The 16462-nt window shown below is 43.1% G+C and overlaps 1 long non-coding RNA gene across 4 annotated transcripts in view; it reads right to left on the bottom strand.

Annotated features, from left to right (window-relative positions):
• Positions 1-16462, bottom strand: part of LOC111766206 (uncharacterized) — a 70549-nt gene that overhangs the window by 29710 nt on the left and 24377 nt on the right. Inside the window, exon 1 of one of the 4 annotated variants that reach the window (XR_009185065.2) lies at positions 12020-12157. The exons of 2 other annotated variants lie outside the window; for them this stretch is intronic. This is a non-coding gene — a long non-coding RNA (uncharacterized lncRNA). Of the gene's footprint in view, positions 1-12019; positions 12158-16462 lie in introns of those variants that run through there. One more of the 4 variants, XR_009185066.2, reaches the window with a different exon arrangement.

Genomic DNA, 16462 nt, shown 5'->3' with positions numbered 1-16462 from the left:
CACACCCTGGTGTTTTTGCTGTCTGTATTGTCTTCTCTTCTCATTTTCTCTCCTCTAGGATTCACCAGGATTCAATCCCGGAGACCTCTGATGGAGAGAGAGATGCCTTGCCAATTGTACCACCTCAGTTCTTGGTTTCTGCTATGCTTCACCTTGACTCTCCCCTTGTCTCTCTTTTGATGCATCAACATCTTGCTGTGTGATTCACTTGCATGGAGCACTGGTTCACCACATGGGCACTCATGCGGGCACTCGTGAGGGCACTGGTTCACAATGTGGGCGCTCGTGGGCACTGGCTAGCCATGCAGGCATGCTTTCTCTTCTTTTATACCAGGAGGCCCCAGGGATCGAACCCAGGTCCTCCCATATAGTAGGCAGAAGCTGTATCACTTGAGCCACATCCACTTCCCTCTAATGTCTCCTAATAACCCACCTTGATTTTCACTGGCTCAGCAGAGTTAGCCAGTCTTTCTTGTGGTCTCCCACTGCATTCCCATTCACCTGATTTTAAATCACCACACTGTATTGTGATAACCTGATCCCCATCTGTCCAGTCCATTAAAGTAAGGACCAGAGCTACCCCAGCACTCTGTAGATATTTGTTAAATAAATACAAAATAGCTATTCCAGTTTTTGAGTTGTTGGGATTAAGCTGTCTGCTGGTTGGTCTGACAGTTTATTTTTTTGTGTGAGGACTTCATTTTTATTTAACTATAGTAAAAGGGAAAAAATTAGTGTTATAGATTTTGGCAAACTGGCACACGTAAAACTGATTTTCATTTGAAAATACTCATTTACACTCAACCTTTTCCCAAAAAAGATTTGAAGCAGATGCGCTGTTTGGCCTAACTCAAGTCACAGCTTCTAAGTTAGTCTAAAACAAAACCATCACTCCAAAATTTTTTCAGTTACCAGTAAGAAGAGCTCATGAAAAGACAGTTGAGACCCCACTGTCCACTAGATGGCTGTTTCATTCTCAAGATGATCAGCTTGGCAATGTCCCGCACTGTCATTCAAAATTACAGGGTAGGCAAGATGGACTTGTGGGGTGAAACTTAACTAGGCTTGTTGGCAGAAAACGAAGATCAAAAATCAGCCCTGAAGAAAATGCATTTATGGGGAAAGCAGCTCAAGGAAAATGGAAAAAGATGAAGACCTAAGATAACAACATAATGGAAAGCTTTAACAATCAGCTCTTCCCACAAAGCAACTAATAATTAGCCATGATCTGTCTAGATCAACTGCCTGGGAGGCTTTGGGGACCAGAAGAACAAAATGCAGCACCCAAGGAAGAACAGCAAGAGGAGACTGACCACCTATGTTGAAGATTCGTGAGTAGATTCCTCACTGTGACAGAGGCAGGTGCCCAGCCCCATTGGTGAGGCGGGCCACCTCCAGACCCCAGCTGGAAGTAGAAGCTATCTTTCCCAAAATCAGGGGAAAGGAAGTGGCCTGGCACCAACTACAGCTGATGGCTGGCAAATTCAGCTACCTGGATTCCAATCTTGAGCACAGCTAAGATTTCAACCTGCCCAAACCACCAAGAAGCCAGCAGCATTTGTGCTGTCTCCACCCCTGGCAGGACTGGAAGCAGGAATGACTAAAAACACACCAGTTCCCCCGGGGCAGTAGGGAGCAGATCCAGCACACGAGTTTGGAAAGTCACTGCTTAGTCCTCCACACCCAGTAGGAGTGGAAATTGGCTGCAGTTTGAACACTTTCTCAAGGCAGAGCAGGCAGATTCACATGGGCCCCAATGCCCCCTGGAAGGAGGGGAACTGTGCACTCTCTGGAGGACAAGGCAGGTAGATCACCCTGCCCACCTTGAGGGGCTGCTGCACACTTGGTGCCCCTGGATGGAGTGGTGGATTGCACTTTCTTGAAGACAGGGCAGGTGGATTCATCTCATCCACCTTAAAAGGGCTGCTGCCCACTTGACCCCAACAACCCTTGGACAGAGTCTCACACTCTTTTGGGCAGAGCATACAGATTCACCCCACCCACCTTGAACAGCTGCTGCACTCTCATCCCCAAGGTGCCCCAGGAAAGAGAGGAACCAAGAGCCATCTGATCACTCTCTAAGACAGTACAGGCAGAGTCGCCTCACCCACCTGGGGTGGGGGTGTCCAACACAGGGGGTGGCATTTGATTAGAGAACTCAGATCTCAGGGATTAGAAGCTGTGTAACAGTTTCTTCCTGGGTAGCCTGGCAACCTCAGTCCCAACCACACCTCACCAGAAACTAAGTGAGCGGAGAATTAAAGGCACAGAATAACCTTACTATGGCAGCAAGGAACAACTGGATAAAGAGTGCTACCTCCTGGGTACTTTAGGAAAGCCTACATTGGGGGAGACATCAAAGAGAAGATTGGAGGCCTTTATGGTCTCTTCTCCAGAGCACACTGGAACCAATCTACATTTTCTTCTTAGGTCCCTTGAGCCTGTTCTCAGGGAATTGAATGACAACAAGAAATGCACAAACATATGCATTAAAGGTATTCCAGAAGGAGAAGAGAGTGGGAAAGGGGCAGAAAAATATTTGAGGAATTAATGACTGAAAAGTTTCCAACCCTAATGAAAGATGTGAATATCAATACTCAAGAGGTACAATAAACCCCAAACAGAATAAATCCGAAATAGACATACTCTGAGACACCTACTATTCAGAATGTTGAAAGCTAGAGATTGAGAATTCTGAAAGAAACAAGAGGAAAACAATTCATCACATGCAAAGGACACTCAATAAGACTAAGTACCGATTTCTCATCAGAAATCATGTTGGCAAGAAGACAGTGGTATGATATATTAAAGGTTCTGAAAGAGAAAAACCACCAGCCAAGTAGTCTTTATCTGGAAAAACTGACCTTCAAACTGAGGGTGAGTTTAAAATCTTCACAGATAAACAAAAACTAAAAGAACATGTCACCAAAAGACTAGACTTACAAGAGATACTAAAGGAAGTGCTGCAAGCTGAAAGGAAAAGATAGGAGAGGCTTGGAGAAGAGTGTAGAAATGAAGATTATTAGTAAGGCTAACAAAAAAAGTAAAAAGACAGATAATAGTAAGATAGGTTAATGGAAAATCAAAAGATATAACTGACAAAGTAAGTAATGCCTTTACAGTAATAATATTAAATGTTAATGGATTGAGGGCCCCAATCAAAAGACAAAGAATGGCAGAATGGAAAAGAAAATATCAGCCATCTATATACTGTCTACAAGACACTCACCTTACACACAAGGATACAAATAAACTAAAAGTTAGAGGTTGGAAAAAAAGGTATTCCGTGCAAACAGTACTCAAAAAAGAGCTGAAGTGATAATAATAGTGATAATAATATCAGACAAAATAGACTTGAAATACAAAACTGCTATAAGAGATGAAGAAGGACATTATATATTAAATAAAAGGAGCAATTCACTAAAAGAAATAATAGTAATTAGTATTTATGCATGTAACCAAGGTGCCCCAAAATACATGATGCACACATTTGCAAAACTGAAAAGAGGAATAGATGTCACTACAAAACAGTTGGAGACTTCGATACAACACTCTTATCTTTGGATAGAACAACTGGACAAAGGATCAATAAGGAAACAGAGAACTTGAATAATGTGATAAATGAACTAGAGCTAACAGACATAAATAGAACATTACACCCCAAAACAGCAGGATATACATCCTTCAGAGTACTTACAGAACTTTCTCCAGGATAGACCATATGTTGGGTTACAAAACAAGTCTGAGTAAAGTTTAAAAGATTGAAATTATATAATACACTATCTCTAATCATAATGGAGTGAAGCTGGAAATCAACAACAGGTGGACAAAGGGAAAACTCACAAATATATGAAGAAGGAGGTTAAACAACACACTTTTTTTTTTTTATTATACAGTCTCTTTTTATTTTTTTGATAGACTCTTCCAGAGTTAACTACTTTGGTTTGTAGATGATGAAATGTGTAAAGACCCACTTCAGGCAGCGGACTTGGCCCAGTGGTTAGGGCGTCCGTCTACCACATGGGAGGTCCGCGGTTCAAACCCCGGGCCTCCTTGACCCGTGTGGATCTGGCCCATGCGCAGTGCTGATGCGTTCAAGGAGTGCCCTGCCACGCAGGGGTGCCCCCCACGTAGGGGAGCCCCACGCGCAAGGAATGCACCCCATAAGGAGAGCCGCCCAGCGCGAAAGAAAGTGCAGCCTGCCCAAGAATGGTGCCGCATACACAGAGAACTGACACAGCAAGATGATGCAACAAAAAGAAACACAGATTCCCATGCAGCTGACAACAACAGAAGCAAACAAAGAAGATGCAGCAAATAGACACAGCAAACAGACAACCAGGGTGGGGGGGAGGAGGGGAGAGAAATAAATAAATAAATAAATCTTTAAATAAAAAAAAAAAGACCCACTTCAAATGCTTGCACTGCTATGAACATGATCTCTCCCTTCAAATCAGAATTAAGACTTTTGGTTCTTGATTTTATATTCCAGTCCCAAAAGTAGGTTAACTGTAGACATAGTTATCTGAAGACAGTCTAATGCTGCATAACAGTTATGTACAAACAGGCTCTAGCTTCTTCAGGAATACTACAGGATAAATTTAAATATATTAAAACAAGAGGCATTCTCTCAAATGAGTTTAAATGCATTTTTATTTTTAGGCAACTTACATGACATTTTTTTTCTTAAAAGCAATGCCTCTGCTCCAAATAAATCAGGATCACAATATATGATGAGTTCAAGATATCTAAGTCCTGGTTATGATGATGGTGATAGATCCAAAACAACTACCAAATTTGTTAACATTTCTCCATTTCTAAACCATCCTTAAAGAAAATCATATATGGGGTCACACCATCCTCACAGTAGGCCAGGAGAGCAACCATACCATCTGGATTCACCTTTTCACCAATAAAGAACTGATAGTTGTTGAAATTAGCAAGGATGTACTTGATTTGTTCTGCAGCCCCTGTCATAAAAGATTTTACTCTTTCTGATCTCTGTTCTTCAAGTTTGCCTTTGATTGATTTCATGCAATCTTTCATGTAATTCTTGTAAGCTTCTTTTGTGAAGCTGGTTTCCTGCAAGTGATGGTTCATGATAATACCTACACAAGTGGTAACTGTGCTTTCCATACCATCACCTCGGGGCCTTCAGAGGAGGCATTTCCGCCAATAAGCGCATCATCATTGCTACCCTCTGTCCTACTGACCATTTTCCCTCCCACCTCCAGGTATAGGCCTACTGAGCTCTCCTGAATCTTTTAATTGTCAGAGAACATCTCATCATGGCTGATGAAGTCCCAGTAGATGCTTGTGATGGCGGATGGAGGGAGGTGACAGGGGCAATGGTGTGGCTGGAGCCCCCGGCACAGGGCCAGCACAGAGCAGAGGGAGGGGCGCTGGTCAGTGGGTCAAGAAGAAATCACACGAGAAATCAGTGAGTATCTTGAAATGAATGGAAAACACAACATATCAAAACCTATGGGATGCCATAAAGGCAATGCTGAGAGGGAAATAATAGCCCTCAATGCCTACATTAAAAAAGAAGAGCTAAAATTAAAGACCTAACTGAACATGTGCAGGAACTAGAAAAAGAATAGCAAAGGAATCTCAACATAAGCAGAAGCAAAGAAATAAAGACTAGAGCAGAAATAAGTGAAATTGAGACCAACAACAACAAAACAAACAAAAAACAATAGAAAGAATCAACAAAACCAAAAGTTGGTTCTTTGAAAAGATCAACAAAATTGACAAACCCTCAGCTAGACTGACAAACATGAAAAGAGAGAAGATACAAATAAAATCAGAAAAGAGAGCGGGGACATTATTGCTGACCACATAGAAAGAGAAGAGATCATAAGAGGATACTATGAATAACTGCATGCTGACAAACTAGACAATGTAGACTAAATGGACAAATTCCTAGAAACACGGTACAACCTACACTAACCCTTGAAGAAAAAGTAGACCTCAACAAACCAATCACAAGTAAAGAGATTTGAAATAGTCATCTAAAACCTCCCAAAGATGAAAAGCCAAGGATCAGACGGCTTCACAGGTGAATTCTACCTATCATTCAAAGAAGAATTAATATCAATCCTGCTTAAATTCTTCCAAAAAAATAGAACAGGAGAGAACACTACCCAACTCATTCTGTGAAGTCAATATCACTCTAATATCAAAGCCAAATAAAGATAACACAAAAAAAGAAAATTATAGACTAACTTCTCTAATGAATATAGATGCAAACATCCTCAACAATATACTTGCTAATCAAATCCAACAGCACATTAAAATAATTATACATCATGATCAGGGGTTTTATCCCAGGTATGCAAGGATGGCTTAACACAAGAAAATCAATCAATGTAATACATCACATTACTAAATTAAGGAAGAAAAATCATAAGATCGTCTCAGCAGAAAAGGCATCTGACAAAGTCCAACATCCTATCTTGATGAAAACTCTCCAAAAGATAGGAATAGAAGAAAATTTACCAACATGATAAAACGCATATATGCAACACCCACATGCTAACGTTGTACTCAAAGGAGAAAGACTGAAAGCTTTTGCATTGACATTGGGAACAAGACAAGGATGTCTACAATCACTACTGTTATTCAATATTGTGCTAAAAGTTCTAGCTGGAGCAATTAGGCAAGAAAGAAAAATAAAAGGCATCCAAAGAGGAAAGGAAGAAGTAAAACTTTCACCATTTGCTAATGGCATGATCCGATATCTAGAAAATCCAAAATACCCACAACAAAGCTACTAGAACTAATGGACAAATTCAGCAAAGTGGCAGATAAAAGATTAATACCCAAAAATCAGTAGTGATTCTGTATACTACTAATAAGCAATCTGAGGAAAGATTAGCAACATGCTAAATTAAACACATCTTCAAAGTCAGTGAGAAAAGAACAAGAAATGTCTATTCAAGTCTTTTGCCCATTTATTAATTGGGTTGTATTTCTAAGGACTGGATTTTTTAAATGCCATAAACTCTTTTTATGCCACAATTTCTTTCCTTTCCTAGAACAAGGAATGTGAGTCCCAGATGAAACAAAGTACGAAGTATTAATAAATCCAACCTGCATGAATAAGAAAAGCATTGAGTCCTTCAATGCACTTGAGAAGACAGAAGCCCTAGGAAAAGCTGTCCTCCCAAAGTCCTGATTGCAAAACACAACATCCATTCACTGGCTTCCGGTAGGGTTTTAATTTCTGTACACAAGCGCTTGAGTAATCAAATTACCTGCTCTTCTTTTCACTTCTACTACCAATCCCACAAAGATTGGTAAGAACAAAGACACTTGTGTCTAGACTAAACTTCTAGATTCAGAGGACCCTGCACCAGCTGTGAGATAATAACCACCAGGATTAAAGTATATGGGGACAGGAAAGACCCCTGCCACTGCTGGAGAGTGAATTAAAAAACAAACCAAAGAAGAAAGGGCTGGAAGTAGACATGGCTCAACAAATAGAGCATCCATCTACCATATGGAGGGTCCAGGGTTTGATCCCCAGGGCCGCTTGACCCACATGGTAAGCCAGCCTACACCCAGTGCTGCTGCATGCATGGAGTGCCCTGACATGCAGGGGTGTCCCCATGTAGGGGTTCCCCACATGCAAGGAGTGTGCCCCACAAGGAGAGCTGCCATGCGTGATAAAAGAACAGCCCACCCAGGAGTGGCACTGCACACACAGAGAGCTAACGCTGTAAGATGATGCAGCAAAAAAAGACAGTTTCCCAGTGCTGCCAGATAATGCAAGCAGATGCAAAAGAACACACAGCGAATGGACACAGAGATCAGACAACAGGGAGGAAGGAGAGAGAAATAAATAAAAATAAATCTTAAAAAAAAAAGAAGAAAAAGAAAGGGAGAGAAAAGAAGAGCTAGTTCTAAGGAGCCTGGAGATTCTCCCCTAATTTCTATACTCAGGCCTTGTCCTGAGTGGGGTGGGAGGGGCAAGGAGGAAGGAAATAAGGGTAGGACTGGCCAGATCCTCTGGGAAGAGGAGGCGTTGGCATGCTCTACCCCAGCTGGAGTTTTCTACGTGGCAGCCCCCAGTCTGCCACCACTGGGTTATGGGGAGAAACGTTGTACAACCTCAAGGCAAAATCAGGTGGGTGGAGTCAGAAGCCACTTCCGGCTAACCCCTGGGAGTCAAGTTTTGTAATGGAGGAAATCCAAGAGTTTCCTTGGACCCAGTGGGGTCGGAAAATCTTGGCTGGAAACTGAGAGAACTTGGCAGCTCCAGGAGGACGCTTGGAGCACTGAAGAGGCGCACCAGAGGAATGGGTATGGCCCAGCCAGCTGGGGTGAGGGGCTGGCACTGCGTCTCCAGGGCGTCAGAAACGACAGGAAGTAGCAGAGTGTCCCTGTGCTTCCTGAAGGGGCTGACCATGTGCTAAAAAGCACACAGAGACCAGAAGGACGCACACCCTGCCTGCCTTCTGCACCCAGTCAGTCATGAGGGGGTACGTCACTTCTGGTGGCTATTGGGGAAAGTGGAGGGTCCAGAAGCAGGAAAGTGATGTTTGATTACAAAATACATTCCCTTTTGGTAGCTATTTGTTTTAGTTTTCAATTGAAGATGTAACAAATTGCTGCAACTTTATCTTAAAATACAAATTTGCTATTCCACAGTCAGGAGTGCCAGGGCTCTCACTGGGATAAACTCAAAGTGTCAGCAGGGCTGTGTTCCTTTGCAGAGGCTCTAGGGGAGAAGACATTTCTTTGCTCATTCAGGTTTGACAGAATTAGTTCCATGTGGTTGTAGGACTGAAGTCTCCCGTTTCCTGGCTGATTGTCACCTGGAGCCACCCTGAGCTCCTGGAGGTCCCTCTCCTGTCCTTGCATGGAACCCCTGCATCTCAGAATCAGCATCGGGCCACCAGGCCCTCCTTACGCTGTCATCTCTCTGACCTTTCTTCCACTGGGAAAGGTTCTCTACTTTAAGGACTCGTGTTTAGACTGACTCCACCTGGATTTCCGGGATAATCTCCCTATCTCAAAGTTCAGAACCTTAATCACACCTGCAAAGTCTCTCTTGCCAGGGACAGTGCTAGGTACTGATTTAGGATGCTGATAAAAGCATGTTGGGACATCTGACTTAGGACTTCTTTGTCACTGACATAAAATACATGGTAGATTGCACCTTCCTCCCCACCACTTCCCCACACCCGAGCTGTGCAAGCAGCCGCCCTAGTCTAGATACTGCTAGAAATTTCTGAAGAGGGTCAATCCAGTTTTCTGGGAAACAAGAGCTAAGCTCATGAAGGGACTGAGACAGGGAACCTGCTGGACCCAGGTTTAACCACAGCAAAAAGACCACCAGGAGCAAGTGAGGACTTGTAGCATCCCAGAGAGGCCCTTGAACATAGACACTGCCCTGCCTTTTACCCTGTGTCCTGACCTGGTTTCACCAAACCGCAGGGGACTAGAGAGGGGACTGCCCAGGGTCCACTTTGGCCTCCTGTCACTCCACATCATAAAAGAGAGGTGGGAAGAGGTCAGAAAAAAAATTGATTTATTTAACTGAAGCCCCTTCCAGCTCAGTTCCCTGACCCATATTTTGTAGCCCCAAGGCTGATGGGAACTACCAGCTTGCTAGAGTTTTTTTTTAAATCATAGCCAAACTGAGTCAGTGCAGTGGCAAGTTCTCAGCTGGGAGACCAGAGCCTCCAGTAGTGCCCTAGGTCCCATGGTCCTGCCCTGTGGTCCTTCCAGGCTGAATACCCTGTTTGCACATCCTGGCAGTGATTCATATAGCTGCATGCAGAGATTCCAAAGGCCTTGGCATGAGATGTGAAGGTGACAAATAAACCAAAAAAAGAGGTTATCAGCCCAGGTCTGACAAGCACGGGCTAGCACTTAGCTATCTCAGGCATCTCAAGCTCTGGGCTCCAAGCCAAACTTGAAGTGTGAAGGAAGTGGTAGGGTGCTCTGCCTTCCTCTGCTGAGGTATCCATATCTGGTTGGGTTTTTCACTATTTGAAGCTGAGAACATACTAAATGATATGGCCACACAGCAAGTAGCAGAACTGAAGGTCAAACCATGTCTAATTCTGAGGCAGCCAACAGAATATAAGAGTGTTAAGAGACCACTGGACAACTGGGAATTAATTTGGATCAGATTTCTAGACAGTTTTCAATTAATCAAAGGCAGTTTGTTAAGGTTATGATTCAAGGTTACAGTCTTGATCTTTTGTCCTCTTATCCTAAGTCATCAAAATCCCACCTGAAAATGAAGAACATTATCTAGATAGCTAATTGCCAGCTTATGTTTCAAAAAAGAAAAGTTGGCAGGGGAGGCCAAATGCAACATTTGTAAAGTTACTGAATAGCTGAAATAAGGAATCTGAATTGTCTTGGATTTCAGTGATAAATTGATTGTGTACCCAAGTTTGGACATATGTAACCCAGTTTGGACATTCTGGTGGTATGGACTCATAAATAAGAGCTCTTCAAGATTTGACTTCCGTTAAAGTGTGGCCCAGCTGAATCAGGTTGGGCTTTAATCTGGATTACTGGAGTCCTTGGTAAGCAAAGTGAGAGTAAGAGGAAGCCACAGAAAGTCAACAAAAGAAGAAAAAGGAAAAGACACCATCATGTGCAGTGCCATGTGACAGAAAAGCCAAGAAACCCCAAAGACTGCCAGCCAGAAGATACCAGAAGATACCAACACCAACCCTGGAAGGAAGTCAGCCTTCTAACCTCTGAAACCATGAGCCAATAAAGTCCTATGCTAAGCCAACCTATTGTATGGTATTTGTTTAGCATCTGGGACAGTAACACAACATCTGATAAACTTACTCATTTAGCCAATAAACTCTGTGACTAATGAGCCAAACCAATTGTTTCAACTGAATTGAATCATCAAGCCAGTAACTTTCCATTTGGAGTTCCCAAATCAAGCCTTAGAAAGGACCCTTTATTATTTGATCATTATAAAATTATCAAATCGCTAGTGAAAAGCGGTTGCCAAAAACACCCTTACTTCTTGGAAGGCTCTTCTACTTGTGCCCTATCCCTATACATTACTTGAGGAGATGACTAGGAATCTCGGCGGCAGTACTAGGAGCTGCCTGAAGATGGCGCTGGAAGGTGACGTTAACAAAGCATCCACCGCAACAATTTCAGCATCTGGCGAGAGAAAAGGCAAGTCCAGTCTTTCTTTTCTTCCTGATAAACTTAATTGCCTTGTGTCAGCTAATAGCATAAGACTTCATGGCACAGAAAGAATAACAAAATTATAAAAGGTATAATTTGGAGGCTTTGTCAAGAGCTACAATGATCACACTCTAATAGGTATAAATGCTTCAAAGCGCTAATGCTTCTGTGACAAGAGTGCCTGAAGGAGGAACAATGCCTGCATTAACGTGCAGGCTCCTGAGAGGAAAGAGCTTTTTGGTCGGCAATTATTAGTCTGCTATTCTTTACTTTAGAATATATCTATTTAATGGTTGCTTTTTTTTTTTTTTCAGGCATACTTCCCCTCCCCCCGCCCCGAGTTTCACATGTACCTTCACATGAGTAAAATATGCTTTTCACACTTTGCTGAATACAGAAGCCACTGCCTCTTAGAGAGTCCTCTCCTCGCCTTGCACAGGCTTTCTCTAACACTGGGTTTCTGAAGCTCCAAGAGGCAAACTAGTCTCATGTAGGCATTACTGTAAGGCCACAAGTTTGCACTTCTCTTCCCTACTTCTCAAACCAGCATCCCAAGTACATCCCACTTAACCCCGGAGGACTGTCCCACTCCTGCTCTTCCCTTTGAAATCCTATGAAAGTGTGTTCTTGCTTCCCTAGAGGGTAAGCTGCTTTTAGAATAGGAAATGCTAGCACTTCTATTCTATTGCCGTAACAGTAACAGACCTCATACCTCCCTTTTTGGTTCCATGCCCCAATATTTTCCTATTTTGGGCTAAAACCAGAATGCAATGGCTGCCCCATGCTGTAGTCCCCTGCTTTTAGGAAGTCCCAGGCATTGAGTGAAGGTTGTACTCACTCTTGTCTCATTCCCTTGAAGACCAGGTCAAATCCTTCTGGGGAGAGCTCTTTTGAGAAAGAGATTAGAATGTACCTTACCTACATAGTGCTCCCCATTCCAGATCTGAAAAGAAAATTGCTTTCTGCTCCCTTATACCTTCAGAGTCCCTCACCTGCCCTGGATTGCAAATACAAAAATGTGACCAGGGTGGAGATAGCAAGAAATGGCCTGCCAATAAACTGGTCTAGCTGCGCACCTTTCATAGCTTCTTTAGAAAGCTAAAGCTACCTGTAAGAAGAAAGAAAATCTTCCCTTTACCTTCTTTCCACCCCCACTGGCCTGACTTTCTACCAGCTGCCCCTTTGAGTTTCTTTCTCACAGAGTCAGTCATCCTCCCAGGGTTGTACCCAAAGGGAAATAGTTCAAAACGAGAGAAATCAAAAGACAGACTTGTGGAAAGAATAGCCACAAAGGAGGCCTAAGAAGCCACAGTGGTCCTAGTTGAGAAATCCACCAGCTCAGCACCCCCGGCTCTCTCCCTTAATCCACATGCATGTTTTGAGTGTAAACACATTCCCCAATATCTCTTCTTTCTAACCAATACATTTTGCCCAGACAAACTACCAGTTATTAAAGGGGTTCAATTGAATACCATAATCCACATCTTTAACATTATTTGGAAAGTCCTTTGGAAAAAAACATGGCCCATGGACTCCTATTCACAACCAGTTTCACAACAAGAAAGAGAGCAAGCACAACTTCACATCTGCTGCTAGAACGAATGAAATGGACTATTTTTCGTTACCTTTATGTTTGCAAACTCCTGGTTCTTCCAGAAATCTCCTAGTTAAACACAGGAGGTAAGCGTGGTACAGAAGACCCACAACAAAAAGGACCTATGTAACTGCACCCTAAATCAGCAATTTGGTATGCTCCCAAGCATCAAAAGGGGGCAATCATTGACTGCAGTTCCTCACATTTTCACTAGAGGGAGACCTAAAGTATTTGTTCTTCCCAGAATTTACCTAATGTTTATTAGGCCCAACTCCTCAAAAGGTATTGCTTGACTCCTTCGGAACATATAACTGTAACAGCCAGTCCCCTTGGAGTGCTTACTGCTCGGAGAACTTTATATACCATCTCAAGTAATCTTGGCACCACCAGAGATAGGAACTATTATTGATCCTATTTTATAGATGAGGACGCTGAGGTGCAAAAAGGGTAAGCAACTTTCCAAGTAAAAAAGTGACATCCTAAGAAATTATGCATAAATCACCATGAGAATACTGATGAGAAAACTATTGAATTTTAAAAATAGCAATAACTTATGTTTACTGAGCTCTATGTATTGAGCACTACGCCAAATGCTCCATGACCTTTCTCTGCATAAGCAGAGCATAAGCAGGCTCTAATATCGGGGAAAGTGAGCACATTAAAAAGGCCCTATCATTTGACTACTCCTATTGCCTCTTACTCTGACCACTGAAGTTTCAAATGCACATTAAACAGACCCATCTTTCCCACTTATCTTCTAATATCCTCGGATCAATAGTCTTACCAATAAGCCCGGTCAAGGCTAACAATTTGCCTCCCTCTCTCCTCCTCCCCACCCCCACACCTCCAGCAGTGCCACTAAGAGGAATTATTATCCCCAACCTAGAAATGAGGAAACTCATCTCAGAAAAGCTAAATAACGTGTGCAAGTTCATTCAGCTTAGAAGGGAAGAAGTCTGGGGTGGGGGAAGGGGTCTAAACCCAACATCTGGCTCCAGAGCAAACAAGCAAGGTTAGGGAAGGCAGGCAAAGCAAGCAGCACTGGCCAAGGCAGGTTGACTAAGAACTCCAGATAGATGGTTCAGTGCGAGCACAGGGCACATGGTGGGCAGAGGGACAGGACGTTGCAGCGAGTCAGGAAGGAGACTATATGCCAGGTGAAAGATGGCACTTTATCCTGTGAGCGCACAGTTTTTAAGCAGAATTTTTATGGTATCTGATCTGCTTATTACTAAGGTCCTTGCCCAGAATATTTCAAAATCATTTGCTACATTTGATAGATTAATTTTATGAACAAAATCTATGCATAACAGTGACTATCACCCCCATTGTATGGATAGGAAATTGAGGCAAAGATGTGCCAATGTAAACTTGTTGTCACCAGGTGGTCCATTTCCTTTAGAAAAAGTCTCTGTTTTCCCATAGCTTGTAACTGCTGACCATAAGGTTTTAACTGAACAATGTTATTTTAGTTTGCTTTCATTCCTTTACTTAAGTTTTGCAACATTGTTATAATCGGTCACCATGTCTGCCCCAATTGGCTTTTGTTGGATCTTACAGCTTATATTTAGTTTAGTCTCCTTACTTATTATCTTATGTGGATTAGTCTACTTACAGCGGTAACTTGTAATCATATGTATTGCCCTAGTTAATTCTTAATGGCCCATTTGTTTAGCTTATTTCAATTCCTTTACCAGTTATCTTATGTTAATTGAGTGATTTACAACCCTGCTGTGAACCTGTAACCCAAAGCTTACCCTGGCTGGCTCTTGTCAGTCCTCTAGAGCAGCTTCTTGGGCCCTGGCTAACACACAGCAATTGAACAATCAGTATCTCCCAGTGTCACTCTCTCTACCTCCCTTTGTTTAAATCTTATAAAAACCTCAGAGTTTCTCCAATTCCAGGAAAGAGATCTGAGGCTTGGCTTTTGCCTCCTGTTTCCTTACACAGCTCTCTGTAATAAAGCTCTTTCTTCCTTTAAATCCCAGTGTCACAGATTAGCATTTGTGCACACCAGACAGTGAATCCAGTTTGGCAACATTAGGACCCTAGACAGCCAGTGACAAAACCCAGTCTTCCTGCTCCTGACCCTGAACTCTGCCCCTACAGTGGCCCTAACGGTTTGGCCACAGGAACAGCACCAGCCTGGGCACACTTACCCTGACCTCTGAGCCCTCCCCACCGCAGCCTCATCAAACCCAGGGCCTGCTTGAGCTGAGTGGCCTCTGAGCACTGTCTCCCACGGTGCCGCAGCGGCGCTTCGGCCACGCTTGGTCTTTTCTGTGTTTGTAAGTTCAGATACTTTTCCCGTAGCAAGAAAGAAAATCCAGAACCCAAATGATTTTTTCATTCTATAGTCCTCTGAATTGTCTTTTGTGCTTTCCCTGTCCGGTTCAGTGTGAAAAATAATCATCAGCAAGCTGAGTATCTGAGTTTCCACAAGTTTAAAGCATTCCATTGCAGAGGACACCCTTCAGTTTGGTGTGAGCGCCCCAGCAATACCCTCTCACCCTGTAAAGCCTGTAAATCCTTGGAAGAATTCTAAGAACGTTCTTAAAGGAAAGGGTGGTCCAGAGGCCTCCGGTTGTTCTCTCTGGGCCCTTTGGCCTTGGGGGTTTGACGTATGAGTAGGGCCAAGGAAAGATGGTTTGGAGTGAATGGGGAGGGGGTGAGGAGTGGCGATCAAAGGACGGGAGACCCAGTCATATAAACCCTTGGGTAGCCAAATATATCACTTCTGGGGACAGTAGTCATCTCTGTACCAGGCTATAGCTCCAGCTCCAGCACCGGGGCCAATAAATGTATTTTGATGATGCTGATTATAACTTAAATACATCACTAACTAAGCAAGAGAGAAAGGTGGGGAGGAAGCAATGGAGACAAAATGGATCACTGGGAAAGTTAGCGATGCTAGGATGTTTGGTGCAGGAAAGAACGCAGCGCGAGCCACAGAAAGCTGCTGTGAGCGCCAGGGGAGACAGCACGCCTAGGACGGTGTTCTGGTCCCACTCCTAGCTGCATGAACGAGCGCCTGTGAGAACTGAGGGGTAAACCACTTACAAGCGCTCAGTCTGGTGCCTGGCACCTACCAAGTGTCCAATAAATGTTAGTTATCATTAATTAAAAGCCCAAGATTGTCCTCCCTCGTTCCAAAAAGTCTGTCACCTCAGTGAACTTTCACAGTTTTTCTTTATTATTCTTAGAAAAGATATTACGAAGTATATTTCTTTATATGTGTGTATATATATATATATACATATAATTCTTTGTTTACCACCAAACAAACCAAATCTATTCCCACATTCAGTTAATCAGTTCCTCATAAATAAAGTATAAATGACACAGTGGAACTGTTGCATGGCCTCCCCTAGCTTTCATCATTGTTTAACCAAGCTTTGTTTTGTTTCTTCTTTTTCTGGGAAGTGTTGTTTGCCTCAGGTTCCTCCTCCCCAGAGGCAGCAGCAGAGCCCCAGGGTTTCCACCTCACTAAGCATATAATGGGGCATCCTGAGGAGCTAATGGATTCCAGAGAGCAAGGGGTCACTTCCTCAGAACCGCTAGGAGTCTCCTGGTAAAGGGTGACAGTGCAGAAACCTCACTAATGCACTCTCTCCATTACTGTTTGTTTTCCCATTTTTCCTGCCTCCCATTATTACCTTCAATTAAGCTTTGCTCTTTAAAACCCTT

This window comes from Dasypus novemcinctus, chromosome 3, assembly GCF_030445035.2.
Source record: "Dasypus novemcinctus isolate mDasNov1 chromosome 3, mDasNov1.1.hap2, whole genome shotgun sequence".
Taxonomy (NCBI): Eukaryota; Metazoa; Chordata; class Mammalia; order Cingulata; family Dasypodidae; genus Dasypus; species Dasypus novemcinctus.
The sequence above is the reverse complement of the archived record's forward strand: the minus strand, read 5'-3'. Positions and strand labels throughout refer to the sequence as shown.